Raw genomic sequence first — 16,105 nt, 5'->3', positions numbered from 1 at the left:
CAACTAGCAAGAAGCTTCTGAGATTACATAAATACATACTTATACTTATCCTTTAGCTGCAATAAATCAGCAAAAAATGTCAGCTAGAAAAAGGAAGTTAAATGAAAAGTTTACTCTTCATGTATCAAAGGAAGTAGTATCTAGTACATAAAACACATCTCCCTTTACACCTCAGGGATGTAGTTCACCAGTTGTCAAAAGAAGGACATTCTGTTTAAGTGAAACTATGCAAGAACATATATTGAAAGAAACAGATTCTTGTTTTTCAGATATATCTTTGGTCTTCAAAATATAAGACTTTTCAATCTTTAAGTCTTAGATTCCCCAAAGATAGTGATTATTCTTCAAAAATGGATATCATGGTAAAGTAAATCTATAGTTTGCCCTTCCATTGAAAAACAGATAAAACCCCCTACTAATGACAGGTAAAGCTATTTTGAATCAGAGTTTTAATTGTTATATCCTATAAAGTATTTTTCATGCTATGAGTATTTAATGGACTTCTTATCTTCTCCTTCTCCTCCTTTTCTTTCTCATTCTTATTTAAGTTTACATTCTTGTATTCCTCTCTCCCCCTACCTCAGACTATGGTAGTTGAGTGCCCACCTCAATGAGGCAAAAAGTAACACTAAATGGTAGATTTGTAAAGGATCTTAGTCAGCATTTCTTTTATACATGAAGAAACTAAGGAGAAATGACTGGCCCATTTTCAAAGATAAAATAATTGGTAGATCCAAGGTTAAGGATATAGATCACCCGATTCCATATTAGGTACTCTTTTTACTCTACCACACCAAATCTTTCCCCACCCTTCCATAGTACTGCTGGATCCACAGCAAAATTTTTTCTTAATAGTGTAGCTGATATCTGGAAGCTCTGCCCCATCATGTTCACGGTCTCAATGTTTTTTGGGGAATAAACAGATACACATATTATTCAGAGACCCTCTCATGATTGTATGTGTTCAACAATTATTAGTTGCCACCCTTCTATTATTGCTGCTGCTACTATTACTACTCCTAATATGGTGGTTGTTATTGTTAGTGATAGATAATGCATATCATCTCTCTGAACTTTTCCCTTCATTTGTTAAAGTCGAGACAATTATCTAACTCATAGAATTATGATGAGGAATATAAAAGAGATAATATATGTGGGAGTGCTTGATAAATTTTTTTTAAAGTGGCATAAAGTGGATAAAGAAGATGTGGTACATATATACAATGGAATACTACTCAGCCATAAAAAGGAACAAAACTGGGTCATTTGTAGAGACATGGATGGACCTAGAGTGTCATACAGAGTGAAGTAAGTCAGAAAGAGAAAAACAAATATTGTATATTAATGCGTATACGTGGAATCTAGAAAAATGGTATAGATGACCTTATTTGCCAAGCAGAAATAGAGACACAGACATAGAGAACAAATATATGGATACCATGGGGGAAAGGGGTAGGGTGGGAGGAACTGGGAGATTGGGAATGACACATATACACTATTGATACTATGTATAAAATAGACAGCTGATGAGAACATACTGTATAGCACAGGGAACCCTACTTAATGCACTGTGATGTCCTAACTGGGAGGAAAATCCAAAAGGGAGGGGATATATGTATATGTATGGCTGATTCATTTTGCTGTGCAGTAGAAGCTAACACAACATTGTAAAGCAACTATACTCCAATAAAAATTTAAAAATATTATCAGCAATATATTATATATTAATATAATTATATTTATATAATTATATATTACTGATAATTATATCTATAATTATCTATATCTGTATATCTATATCTGTATATTTTATATATATCTGATCTACTTATTTTTTTAATTGAAATATAGTTGACATACAATATTGTGTTAGCTTCAGGAGTATAAAATAGTGATTCGACATTTAAATATACTATGAAATGATCAACACCTGAAGTCTAGCAACCATCTGTCCCCACACAAAGTTGTTACAGTATTACTGACCATATTCCTTATGCGAAAATTACATCCCCATGACTTACTTATTTTATAATCAGAAGTTTGTACTTCTTAATCTCCCTCACGTATTTCACTCATTTCCCCCACACCCCTGCCCTTTGGCAACCACCCATTTGTTCTCAGTATCTACGAGTCTGTTTACATTTTGTTTTGTTTGTTTGTTTTGTTTTTTAGACTCTACGTATAAGTGAGATCATATGGAATTTATCTTTCTCTGTCTGTTTACTCCACTTAGCATAATACCCTCTAGATCCATCCATGCTGTCCCATGGCAAGATTTCACTCTTTTTTACGGCTAATATTCTACTGTATATACATACCACTCTTCTTTATCCATTCATCCATCAATGGACCTTAGGTTGCTTCCATATCTTGGCTATTATAAATAATACTACAATGAACATAGGGGTGCACATATTTTTTTAAATTATTTTATTTATTTATTTTTAACATCTTTATTGGAGTATAATTACTTTACAATGTTGTGTTAGTTTCTGCTGTATAACAAAGTGAATCAGCTATACATATACCTATATCCCCATATCCCCTCCCTCTTGCGTCTCCCTCCCACCCTCCCTATCCCAGCTCTCTAGGTGGTCACAAAGCACTGAGCTGATCTCCCTGTGCTATGTGGCTGCTTCCCACTAGCTATCTATTTTACACTTGGTAGTGTATAAATGTCAATGCCACTCTCTCACTTCGTCCCAGCTTACCCTTCCCTCTCCCCGTGTCCTCAAGTCCATTCTCTACATCTGCGTCTTTATTCTTGTCCTTCCCCTAGGTTCTTAAGAACCATTTTGTTTTCTTAGATTCCATATATATGTGTTAGCATACGGTATTTGTTTTTCTCTTTCTGACTTACTTCACTCTGTATGACAGACTCTAGGTCCATCCACCTCACTACAAATAACTCAATTTCATTTCTTTTTATGGCTGAGTAACATTCCATTGTATATATGTGCCACATCTTCTTTATCCATTCATCTGTCAATGGACACTTAGGTTGCTTCCATGTCCTGGCTATTGTAAATAGTGCTGCAATGAACATTGTGGTACATGACACTTTTTGAATTATGGTTTTCTCAGGGTATATGCCGAGTAGTGGAATTGCTGGGTTGTATGGTAGTTCTATTTTTAGTTTTTTTAAGGAACCTCCATACTGTTCTCCATAGTGGCTGTATCAATTTACATTCCCACCAACAGTGCAAGAGGGTTCCCTTTTCTCCACACCCTCTCCAGCATTTATTGTTTGTAGAGTTTTTGATGATGGCCATTCTGACCAGTGTGAGATTTGTAGTTTTGATTTGCATTTCTCTAATGGTTAGTGATGTTGAGCATCCTTTCATGTGTTTGTTGGCAATCTGTATATCTTCTTTGGAGAAATGTCTGTTTAAGTCTTCGGCCCATTTTTGGATTGGGTTGTTTGTTTTTTTGATATTGAGCTGCAGGAGCTGCTTGTATATTTTGGAAATTAATCCTTTGTCAGTTGCTTCGTTTACAAATATGTTCTCCCATTCTGAGGGTTGTCTTTTGCACATGTTTTTGAATTAGTGTTTTTGTTTTCTTTGGGTAAATACTCAGAAGTGAAATTGCTGGATGATATGGTAGTTCTGTTTTTAAGTTTTTGAGGAAGCTTCATACTGTTTTCCATAGTGGCTGCACCAATTTACAATCCCACCAATAGTATATGAGGGTTCCCTTTTCTCCATATCCTCTCTAGCACTTGTTATTTCTTGTCATTTTGATGGTAGCTACTCTGACAGACATCTTTTCATGTGTCTGTTGGCCATCTGTATGTCTTCTTTGGAATAATGTCTATTCAGATCCTCTGCCCATTTTTAAATGGATTGGGGTTTTTTTGGTATGGTATTGAGTTTCATGAATTTTTTTATATATTTTGGATATCAACCCCTTATTGGATATGTCATTTACAAATATCTTCTACCATTCAGTAGTCTGCCTTTTCATTTTGTTGATAGTTTTCTTCAAAAAGCTTTTGGTTTGATGTAGTCCTACTTGTTTCTTTTTACTTTTGCTTTCCTTGCCTGAGGAGATACATCCAAAAAATATTGTTAACACTGATGTCAAAGAATGTACTGCCTATGTTTTTTTCTAGAAGTTTTATGGTTTCAGGTCTTACATGTAAGTCTTTAATCCATATTGAGTTTATTTCTGTATATGGTATGAGAAAGTGCTCCAGTTTGATCCTTTTGCATATAGCTGTCCAGTTTTCCAAGCACCATTTATTAAAGAGGCTGCCTTTTCCCCATTTTATATTCTTGTCTCCTTTGTCATAGATTAATTGAACATCTAAGTGTGGTTTATTTCTGTGTTCTCTATTCTGTTCCATTGTTCTATGTGTCTGTTTTTGTGCTAGTACCATAATATTTTGATTACTGTAGCTTTGTAGGACTGCATGAAATCAGGGAGCATGATACCTTCAGCTTTGTTCTTTCTCAAATTTGTTTTGGTTATTTGGGGTCTTTTGTAATTCCATGCAAATTTTAGAGTTATTTGTTCTAGTTCTGTGAAAAATGTCATTGGTTTTTTGCTAGGATTTGCACTGAATCTGTAGATTGCCTTGGGTACTATGGAGATTTTAACAATATTAATTCTTCCAATCCATGAGCACAGTATATCTTTCCATTTGTGTAATCTTTAATTTCTTTCATCAATGTCTTAGTTTTTGGAGTACAAGACTTTCGCCTCCTTGGTTAGATTTATTCCTAGGTATTTTATTCTTTTTTTTTTTTTAATCAGTCATCAATTATATACACATCAGTGTATACATGTCAATCCCAATCGCCCAATTCAGCACACCACCATCCCCACCCCACCGCGGTTTTCCCCCCTTGGTGTCCATATGTTTCTTCTCTACATCTGTGTCTCAACTTCTGCCTTGCAAACTGGTTCACCTGTACCATTTTTCTAGGTTTCTAGGTTCCACATACGTGCATTAATATATGATATTTGTTATTTTATTCTTTTTGATACAATTGTAAAGGGAATCCTTTTCTTAATTTCTCTGATAGTTCATTACTAGTGTCTAGAAATGCAACTGATTTTTGCACTGATTTTGTATCCTGAAACTTTTTTGAATTCATTTATTAGTTATAATAGTTTTTTTGGTGGAGCCTTTAGGGATTTCTATATAAAGTATCAAACAGTGACAGTTTTGCTTCTTCCTTTCCAATTTGGATTCCTTTTATTCCTTTTTTTTTGTCTAATTGCTGTGGCTCAGACCTCTGATACTATGTTGTGAGAGGGGGCATATCTTTGTCTTCTTCCTGATCTTAGAGGAAAAGCTTTTAACTCTTCACAGTTGGTTCTGATGTTGGCTGTGGGTTTGTCATATACGGCCTTGATTATGTTGAGGTACATTCCCTCTATAACCACTTTGTTGAGAGTTTTCATCATAAATGGATGTTGAATTTTGTCAGAAGTTTTTTCTGCATCTAGTAAGATGATTATGTGATTTTTATCCTTTATTTTGTTAATGTGGTGTATAACATTGATTGATTTGTGGATTTTGAACCATCCTTCCATCCCTGGTAAAAATCCCGCTTGATCATGGTGTACAATCCTTTTAACGTATTGCTGAATTTTGTTTGCTAATACTTTTTGAAGATTTTTGATCTGTGTTCATCAGTGATACTGGCCTGTAATATTCCTTTTTTTTGTGGTGTCTTTGTCTGGTTTTGGTATCAGGGTGATGCTGGCCTCATAGAATGAATTTAGAAGTGTTCTCTCCTCTTCAGTTTTTTGGAATAGTTTGAAAGAGATGTTAACTCTTCTTTAAATGTTTGGTAGAATTCACCTGTGAAGCCGTCTGGTCCTGGAAATTTGTTTGTTGGAATTTTTTGGATTACTGATTCAATTTCATTACTATTCTGTTCAGATTTTCTATTTCTTCCTGATTCAGTCTGTGAGATTATACATTTCTAGGAATATATCCATTTCTAATAGTTTGGCCAATTTGTTGGCATATAGCTATTCCTAGTAATCTCTTAGGATCCTTTGTATTTCTGTGGTGCCAGTTGTACCTTCTCCTCTTTTATTTCTAATTTTATTTATTTGGGCCCTCTCTCTTTTTTTCTTGATGAGTGTAGCTTAAGGTTCATCAATTTTGTTTATCTTTTCCAAAAACCAGCTATTAGTTTCATTGATTTTTTTCTGTCATTTTTTTAGTCTCTATTTCATTTATTTCTACTCATATATTTGGCTGCATCGGGTCTTAGTTGTGGGATCTTCACTGAGGCATGTGGGATCTTTCATTGCAGTGCACGGGCTCTTTGTTGCGGCACACGGGCTTCTCTCTGGTTGTGGTGCGCAGGCTCCTCTCTAGTTGTGGTGCGTGGGCTCCAGAGCGCATGGGCTCAGTAGTTGTGGCATGCAGGCTCTCCAGTTGTGGTGTGTGGACTCTAGAGCGCACAGGCTTAGCTGCCCCATGGCATGTGGGATCTTAGTTCCCCAACCAGGGATCGAACCTGTATCCCCTGCATTGGAAGGTGGATTCTTAACCACTGGACCACCAGGGAAGTTCCCAGCTATTTTTTCTTAAAAAAAGTTTTCTGCTGTCTTCTCATCTCTTCTTCTTCTGGGACCCTATAATGTGAATGTTAATATGCTTGATGTTGTCCCAGAAGTCTCTTAAGCCATTCTTATCAAAACAATTTTTTTCTCTTTTCTGTTCAGCTTGGGTGATTTCCACTACTCTGTCTTTCAGATTGCTGATCTGTTCTTCTGTATCGTCTAATCTACTGTTGATTTCCTCTAGTATATTTTTCATCTCATTTATTGTATTCTTCAGCTCTGATGGGTTCTTTCTTATATTTTCTAATTCTTTGTTGTAGTTTTCACTGTGTTCATCCATTCTTCTCCTGAGATCAGTGAGCATCTTTATGATCATTACCTTGAGCTCTTTACTGGGTATATTGCTTATCTCCAGTTTGGTTAATGTTTTTACCTGGGATTTCATCTTGTTCCATCATATGGAACATATTCCTTCGTCTCCTCATTTTGTCTAATTCTCTGTTTTTTTCCCATGTATTAGATAGTGGTGTTATGTCTTCCAATCTCGGAGAAGTAGCCTTATGTAGGAGACATCTTATGGGGACCAGCAGAAAGCTCCCTGCTGGCCACCTAAGATAGATGTTACAGATGTGTCTCCTATGTGGGCTGTATGTGTGCCCTTCTGTTGTATCAGGGCCGACTATCGTGGGTGTGCTGGTAGGTGGAGCTGGTTCCTGGCCCAGCTGGTTGCCAAGGGCCTGCTGGTGGGCAGGGCAAGTCTCCCATGATAATGGGCTAGAAGGTGGATTCCAAAACGGTGCTTGCCAGTGCCCTTGTCAGCACTGTACAATGACATCTCAAAGATGGCTGTTGCCAGAGTCTCATGGGAGTCTCAGCTGCCTTTTGCCTCTCTGGGAGGCTCTCCAATGTCAGCCAGTGGTTCTGACCCAGGCACTTCTCAAATTACTGCCTCAACACTGGGACTTGGACTGTGTGAGATTTTGTGGGTGCCCTTTGTGCATGTCCTTTAAACACAGAGGCTCATTATCCTATAGAACTTTGGCTCTCCTGAATGTAAGTTCTGCTGGTTTTCAAAGTCTGACTTTCTAAGGGCTTGTCTTCATAGTGCAGGACCCCTGGACTGGGGACCCTGATGTGGGGCTCAGACCTCTCACTCCTTGGGGAGCGGAGGAACTCCTGTTTGTAGGTCATCAACCAGGGGGTGTGGGTCTTGACTAGATAGCATCTCTGCCCTTCCTACCCATCTTGTTGTAGCTCCTTCTTTATATCTTCAGTTGTGGAAGATCTTTTCTGCTACTCTTCAGGTTGTTCTATAGATAGTTGCTCTGTAAGTAGTTGTAATTTTGGTGTGCCCATGAAAGGAGGTGAGTTCAGTCTTCGTACTCCATCATCTTGAGATCTCATTTATTTCTTGAAGGTTTTTTCCCCTCATTTTATTTACCTTCAGTATCCTCCTACCCTTCTTTCTCCCCTTCTTCTTGCTTATTTCTTCTACTCAGCTGAATATTCTAGTTGGCTCTTCCTATCTTTCCTTCCCCTTAGATCTTATCTTTCTTCTTCATCCATCTTACTTCATTTCATTCTCTTATTTTTCTCCTTTCAGTGGTGAAAATATGTATTCAAAAATCCATCTTAAAATCATTTCTTGTGTATTCACTGCTTTATTCTTAAAGTTAGAAATTTTTTCTCTTTATCTCCCTGAAAATAAAATCCCCAAACTACACATGGACTTTACTTTGTGATTCTAGATTGTTTTTTAAAATTTACATTTACAATATTTAATACGAAAAAACCCAAACAAATCTATCCTATGATTAGACCTTGGAAGCAAATTCAGTACCTGTTAACTAACCTCTAAATCAACTACAGTACATTGACTCAAATTATTGAATTAGCTCTGATTTTGCAGGCTTGACTTGGCATTTTACATATTTATTCAATGTTCTAGAAATAAACATTAAAACACATAAAAGATATATTGAAACAGATGGCAGCTACTAATATTATGACTATGTATAGTGAAGAGGGAAGTTTATTTCTAGATAATAATTTATAAACTTAAGTAATAATATTTCTTATCTTTTACATTGCTTTTATAAGCCAGATTTTGGGAGTGTCTATGAGAACAATGTTATATATTCACCCATTGTTTCTGTCTTTTCAAAATATGTTTTTGTGCAGGAAGCTTGAATACTCAGTAATATTCTTAAATCATATCCTTTTCATTAAACTCTTCATTGCTAGAATGTTTTTATTCATCATTATTCTGTTTATAACTGATATAGTCTATTATTCCTATGAACATTTATATAAAATGATATAATACTTTATGTGCAACATGTCTAAAATGCTTTATCCTTTATGTGCAACACGTCTAAAATGCTGTAATAATATCTAAAATCTAATCATAATAATATAAATCAATATTCCAGTACCAAATTCAGAAAACCACATGTATTCTGGGCAAGCAAACACTCTCTGATATGCAAACTACTTTGGCCATGGAGGAGGTAATTGATCACTGCCACGTGCAGAGGTATTATTTACTGGTCTCCTCCAATCTAAGAACCCTAAGAACATAGATGTGTACTGTCAGAAATGGTCTGATTATTGAAAAACGGTACTTTAAGTGTTCCAAAACTTTGAATATATTTAGCAGGATAATTCACAATTCTACGTGTCAGTGATTATCTTTAAAATATCACATTTTTTTCTAATTAAAAAAATTAAAATCACTAATAAATCTACCTCTCAGGATAAATTAATATTATGATGTAATCCCATCCCATTTTTACCAATTACATATACCTACGAATATGTAGATATATAGATGTATAAGTGAAATTAGAGCCATAAAGTAAAAATTAGAACTGTATCAATTATGATTAAAAATACAGAGTTTTGAATTTTGCCTTTTCCATTTAACAGTATATCATGAGCTTTCTCCTGTCACATTAACCATCAAAAACCAAAATTTTTAATGGATGCTGAATATTACATCAAATGGATATACTATAATTTATTTAACCATTTTATACTACTGTTGTACATTTAGATTGTTTAAATTTTTTGTCTAATATAAATACTGCTCTGTGTATCAATACATATTTATATAGCAAAGAAGTAACCATTTCTGCAGGAGAAAATAATTTTGCTTACTCTTCAGCAAACAAAACAGTTTCTGAGCAAATTTGAAAATACTTATAAAAGTATTAATAGGGAACATAATATCCAATTAACATTATAAGAGAATTGCATTATGAATATAAATTAATATGAAAATTTGACTCTTTTCAAAATTACTTTTTCAATTTGAATCTCTATGCTACCCCACTAACTTAGTTTTTCAAGGCTCAATTCTATAAAGCCAAAAGCACTTGCAGGCATTAAAAGATCTAGTTGAAGCCAAAAAAAAAAAAAAAAGATCTAATTTAAAGGAATTGAACTCTTGAGAACTGAGCAAAATGGGAGATTTTATATATCTTTGGATTTTCTCCAACTTTCTTAAACAGAATGAATATATCAATTAAAGCAAATAGAAAAGATAAAAATTTAAAAATAACTGCAGAAGAGTTTTACATGGAGATTCATGTTAGGACTCATTACATGTGTGACATTCTTTGGGGAAATATCTGCTAGCTTTTTGTTTCTTATCTGGGCTTTTTAGATTATATTATTTTGACCTATTTTATATTTTGTAAGTTAACAAAAGTATTTGGCGACCAAATTAAGACTGGGAAAGACAAATGGATAAAGAAGATGTGGTACATATATACAATGGAATATTACTTAGCCATAACAGGGAACTAAATTGGGTCATTTGTAGAGACGTGGATGGATCTAGAGACTGTCATACAGAGTGAAGTAAGTCAGAAAGAGAAAAACAAATATTGTATATTAACGCATATATGTGGAACCTAGAAAAATGGTACAGATGAACTGGTTTGCAGGGCAGAAATAGAGACACAGCTGTAGAGAACAGACATATGGACACCAACGGAGGAAAGTGGCAGGGGTGGTGGTGGTAGTGGGATGAATTGGGAGATTGGGATTGACATATATATACTAATAGGTATAAAATAGATAACTAATAAGAACCTGCTGTATAAAAAATAAATAAAATAAAATTCAAAAAGAAAAAGACTGGGAAAGAAATTTTAGTGTTAAATATGGTTTTTCAGCAATAGGCAAAAGTATGTTTCAGCACAGAATTTTTAGAGTTAATATTTTCTTAATCAACCAAATGATAATTATAAATATATATAATGTATCCAGATCTGCTAAAGTAAATGAAAACAATTGGGCAGCTAATTATAAGCTCCTGTATCTAGTGATCTATGTACACACACAAACACACACATACATACACAGGCATCAGAGATGCTCATGGGTATGGTATGAAGATCAAATGAGAACATGGACACATGGCCCTAAAACCTTTTCTAGCACACAGAAGTGGAGTTTTAGCCCTATAAATGGAATTCTTTGTCCCTTCCTCTGTCAACCTTAATATTTCCTTATCATCTTGTCACAAAATGCCATCTTGTATTTCTTACAGCTGCCCACTTGGAGTAAAATCAGGCATATGCCTAAAATTTTAAATGATATTTTCAAATTAAGCCTTGGCACTTTTGGAGTTGTCTAATCAGCCCTGAGGATTTTAAACAAAAGAGGAAGATGGTTCAAGTAGCTATATTATAGTAACTTTTACAGAGCTTTGTAATTCTTTCTAAGTGACCTTACTGAATTCTTTATTCTCCATCGCAAGGTTCATGTATTTTATTGTTTGTATTGGAGTAATAGAGGAAGGACAAAGGTTTTTGTGAAAGCCAAGGAGAAAAGAGTAGCATAGTAATCTTGAATTATTTGTTACATACTTAAACTGTCAGAGCACACATTATACATAACCTCTAAATTGTACAGGTGAGAGATGGTTTTGCTAGAACATTTGTTGAACTGAAATTGGTAAATAATGATAAGTGAGTGGGAAAACAGAAAGCAAGTAAGTACTATTCTCATTAAGCATTCATTTGAAATTCTTACACATATTCTATTTAGCTTATGGTTGATATACTTAAATAGTCAAAATACTAATGTACTTTTTAAAAAAAAAAATAAAAATAAAAGGTAGTTCACTGTTCCTTACAATGCAGCATCTTTAGGCAACTGTAAGTTATATCTCACTCATTCAATTATAGAGAAGAGGTTTTTATGTGTTGTAATAAACATAATTTTAACACCTTAATAATTTAAAATACTTGCTTCGAGCAGCAAAGAAGGAGAGGTATAAGATTCCATATGAAGGGACTGAAGCATCTCAACCCATGTACTATTATTCCAGAGCAAATTAGGTTTCCTTTAACAGTTGCAGAGTTATGTTGGAAACCCCTTAAGTAGCGTATCTGTTCTGTTTAAGAAGTGAAAGTGCTAAATACTTAAAAAAAACTGATAAAATGTTCCCTAGTCACCACTCCCCACCAAATAAATTTTGGGTTATATGTTAAAAACAAAATGTGAGACTGAAGCTGGACTATAAATTCCATGAGGTAGTGACTCTGTCCAATTCACTTTTCACCACTAAAGGTCAGCATGATGTCAGGAGCAGAAGAGAGGCAAGTAACTATTTGTTGAATGGGGACATTAATGAATTTCTGATTGATCTTATAGTGTAATAAATTAATAAAGACGACAGTAATATTGTGGAACATTCTTTTGCTATTCTATTTTCATAAACTGTTTTGAATCTTGATGAATTAATTTCAACATATTTCATATCCAAAAAAGTAATTATAAAGCATTTGATTTTCAAATTATTTGTAAAAGGGCTAAAATAAAAGCATTCCCTATATCAGTGCTTCTCAAACTTCTGTGTACATGAAGATCATCTTAAAAGCTTAATAAAATGCAAATTCCTGGGTTCTAACCCAGAGATGCTGAACAATAGTGTCGAAGCAGGCCCAAAGCATCCCAGATGATTCTGATATAGGTGACATTATACCACACTCTAAGAATCACTCTCCTATTCCTTGATTTCAAATAGCTCAACACACGTTCTTATTCACTTATAGGCATGTTTTTTCTTTGAGAATATGAAATCTTTGATGTCCACTCTATAGCAAAATTCTTGGTACATAGTAGGCATTCAGCTAGTCAATGATTTTACAAGCCACATAAGTAATGGGTACTATGAATTCTAAAATCAGAAATATTCTGGAACACCTAATACCTAAACTCCCCAACAAAGGCAAAACTGATGTGTCAAGGAAGTTCCTAGCCACTTTGTTCTTTATTTCTCTGTTTGAAAATATGTATGTTTTTCAAAGTGGGTTTTAGAAAGGCCCTCCTCGCAAACAGAGGGAGAGTCTTTGTGTTAGTTTGAATACAAACATTTCAGAGATTAGTGAAGTCACACAAAACTGACAAAAACTAAACTACAACTTCTTTGGTTTGTAAGGTTGTTGCTACAGATTGTGTAAAATTAACATTCTAAGAAACACTGTAAATATGCTGATTGGACTGACAGTAGAAGAGTGTTTCTTCAGGGAGCCTGGTCCTGGGAGCAGCACAAGGTAGAGCTGGTCACGTCCTGGCCACGCCCCATTTTGAGTCAGCTGAGGAGAGCAATGGGCACTCATTCGGATCATTTTGAGTTTCATATTTATTTGTATTCTGTGAATGTTAGCTTGCTTGCCATTCACAATTAGATGCCCTAGGACCAGCCTAGGGAAAAAAACATATATATATATATATATATATATATATATATATATATATATATATATATATATATATATATATATATATATTTATTTATTTTTTTAAAAACATATATTTTATTTTGACCATGGTTTTAGTCACTGCAGATAACCTAAAAATCTGCTTTTATCAAATTCTGAATAGTATTATTTTGATAAGGAGTGGTTTAAAACACTCTTTCCAATTCTCTTACTGCTATTATTTTTTTTTTTAAAGAATATTTTGATGACTCCAATTTTTTTTTTTTTAATAGTTACTTTATTTATTTATTTATTTATTTATTTGACTGTGTTGGGTCTTCGGTTCGTGCGAGGGCTTTCTCTAGTTGCGGCAAGTGGGGGCCACTCTTCATCGCGGTGCGGGGACCGCTCTTCATCGCGGTGCGCGGGCCTTTCACTATCGCGGCCCCTCCCGTTGCGGGGCACAGGCTCCAGACGCGCAGGCTCAGCAGTTGTGGCTCACGGGCCAAGTCGCTCCGCGGCATGTGGGATCTTCCCAGACCAGGGCTCGAACCCGTGTCCCCTGCATTAGCAGGCAGATTCTCAACCACTGCGCCACCAGGGAAGCCCACTGCTATTATTTTTAATTCTCAATATTTAAAAAAAAAATTTACCACTGGAGCTTACCTAGATGACTGTCATTTCTGTGATTTGACTGGTACTTTCACAGAAAACCCAAGTGGTGACTAAGGTTTTATTGTCAATGGTTCCACTTATTTTCAACTTTACTCTGAATAAGGATGGGAATTGAAACCAAAGAAAGAAAATGATGTAACATTCTAACTCTCCTCTAACAGCCCTAGAATGGTGAGTTTCCTTATGTCTGACAACATCCCACAGGTTGTACTTGGGAAAGCCTATCCTAGTTGAAAACTGTTACGGTCAGTCAGTCTCCCTTCCATGAAAATCAACCGAACTTGGAATTGTCTCTTCTCATAGAAGTAAGTCTGGATTTGGCTATAAGTGTGCACACTTTTATTGTCCTCTGTATGCTGTCCTTGGTAACATAAAGAGAAAGCCTGACATGCAGATTGAAAAGAATCTCTAAAAAGCAATCATCCTCAGTACAATGATACGCTTTTCAGAGATGCCCCCCCACTCCCCTACCCCACCCCACCAAAACAGGCCACGTATGAACACTGGAGAAGGTCTGGGTTGGCAGCCAAAGTTCCAGTTCTAATTGGTGGTGATCATTTGTGTCACACACTGAATTTCTAGGATAGTATGGAATTGATTAGGGCTACCCATGGCTGAGAGAAATGCATACTCTGAGATATTATAGCAGGGTGTCTGGACAGCCTCAATGGCACTTTCCTTGAGGTTCCATGAATTTGTGAATGCGGGGGGCTGGGCTGGTAAGAAAGAAAGGAAGAGAATATGGAATACATGGGACCTCCCAGGATCCTCTATCAGCTAGAAAGGGTTCTTATGACTTTCCCAGCCTTTCTAGTGATCCTCACAACTGCAGCCAACTCAGGGGTCCCATCGCCACCCCTGAGAAATGCCAAAAACTACAAAGGATACAAAAGAGAGAAAGACTGAACTGGCACTCTATATTTTGTGCCACCAAGAGAATAATGACTGAAGATACTAGAATGCTGCAATTCTGATTCTGAGATAAAGATAATATAACTTTACATTTGTATTATTGCTTATAATTCTCAAAAAGCTTTCACTTATCATCTCGTCTGACCTTTACAACAACTTAAGAGAGTCAGGGTAAGCACTATTATTGCCACTTTAAATTTAAGGAAAGTAAGGCTCAGATATGTGAAGTGACTTGCTAAACCCACACAGTAAATAAGAGGCAGAATAGGGGACTTAAACCCATATTTCCATATGGTATAAGCTGTCTTGTCTAGAAACAAGAAAACGAAATATATCTTGACTAATATGCTTTCCAAGTATAATATCTTTTACAGACAAGTCTTTCAATTTTTTTTAAGACTATGAAACAGACTTTTCTGTCACAAACCATGTCTTTTAAATCTTCCCACACTAATATTTTTGTATTGCTGAGGAAACATAGTGTGTTTTGTTTGTATGTTTATTTATTGATCTATATTCTCTCCCTGTATTCATTTTCTCTCCCTCCCTTTCTGTGTGTGTATGTGTGTGTGTGTGTATATTTATGTAATCTTTCTTGCATATGAATTAGCTTTTCACTTATCACAGAAAAAGCATTTAAAATGGAAGAAGTTTAGACCAAACTGATGAAAGTACAGCATTTATAAGTTCACTTATTTATAGTATAGAGTATAGATTAAGGCTTGATATCCTGAGAGTTAAGGTCTTAAAAGTCCTCTATTGTGATTTTCCACAAGCAAGAATGTCTTTTCACGTTGACATGAAATGTGATTTTCTGTCCTCAGGCCAAGCTGGTAGGCAGATTGCTTTTATGTAATTCCTGTGAAGCTGGCAGGAGGTGACTCATATACATAAATGCCTCTTTCAATCAGGAAGAAGGTGTCAGAGGGCGGATGGGTGGTGTCTGAATGACTAAGTTTTAAGATGTTAGGGGTACTGAAAAAAATCTCCTAAAATGAGAGTTTCCAGGGAGATGCACACATGAGGATCTGGATCACGTCAATGAATCAAAGGAAAACTTTGAAAAGATTTTACTACATTGTTTGAATCTCAGTCTTTACTTCATAACTCAGTGAAAAGAGAAATTCCCTCAACTACTCATAAATTAAAAATAGCTCAGGTTTTAAACAAGCTCTTGGAATGAGACTTGATTCCAAGAGGCTCGAATTGAAATATTAAGTACATTGTATGAAAGGGACAGAGGAGTTATGGGTATGAAGAAGTCATGAGAA

The 16,105-nt window shown here is 35.4% G+C and overlaps 1 protein-coding gene across 2 annotated transcripts in view; it reads right to left on the bottom strand.

Annotated features, from left to right (window-relative positions):
* Positions 1 to 16,105, bottom strand: part of NDST3 (N-deacetylase and N-sulfotransferase 3) — a 165,727-nt gene that overhangs the window by 97,891 nt on the left and 51,731 nt on the right. The gene's annotated exons all lie outside the window — the stretch shown is intronic.

The sequence above is a fragment of the Balaenoptera acutorostrata genome, chromosome 5 (assembly GCF_949987535.1).
Source record: "Balaenoptera acutorostrata chromosome 5, mBalAcu1.1, whole genome shotgun sequence".
In the NCBI taxonomy this organism is placed as follows: Eukaryota; Metazoa; Chordata; class Mammalia; order Artiodactyla; family Balaenopteridae; genus Balaenoptera; species Balaenoptera acutorostrata.
Note: the sequence above shows the minus strand (reverse complement) of the source record. Positions and strands in the feature narration are given on the sequence as shown.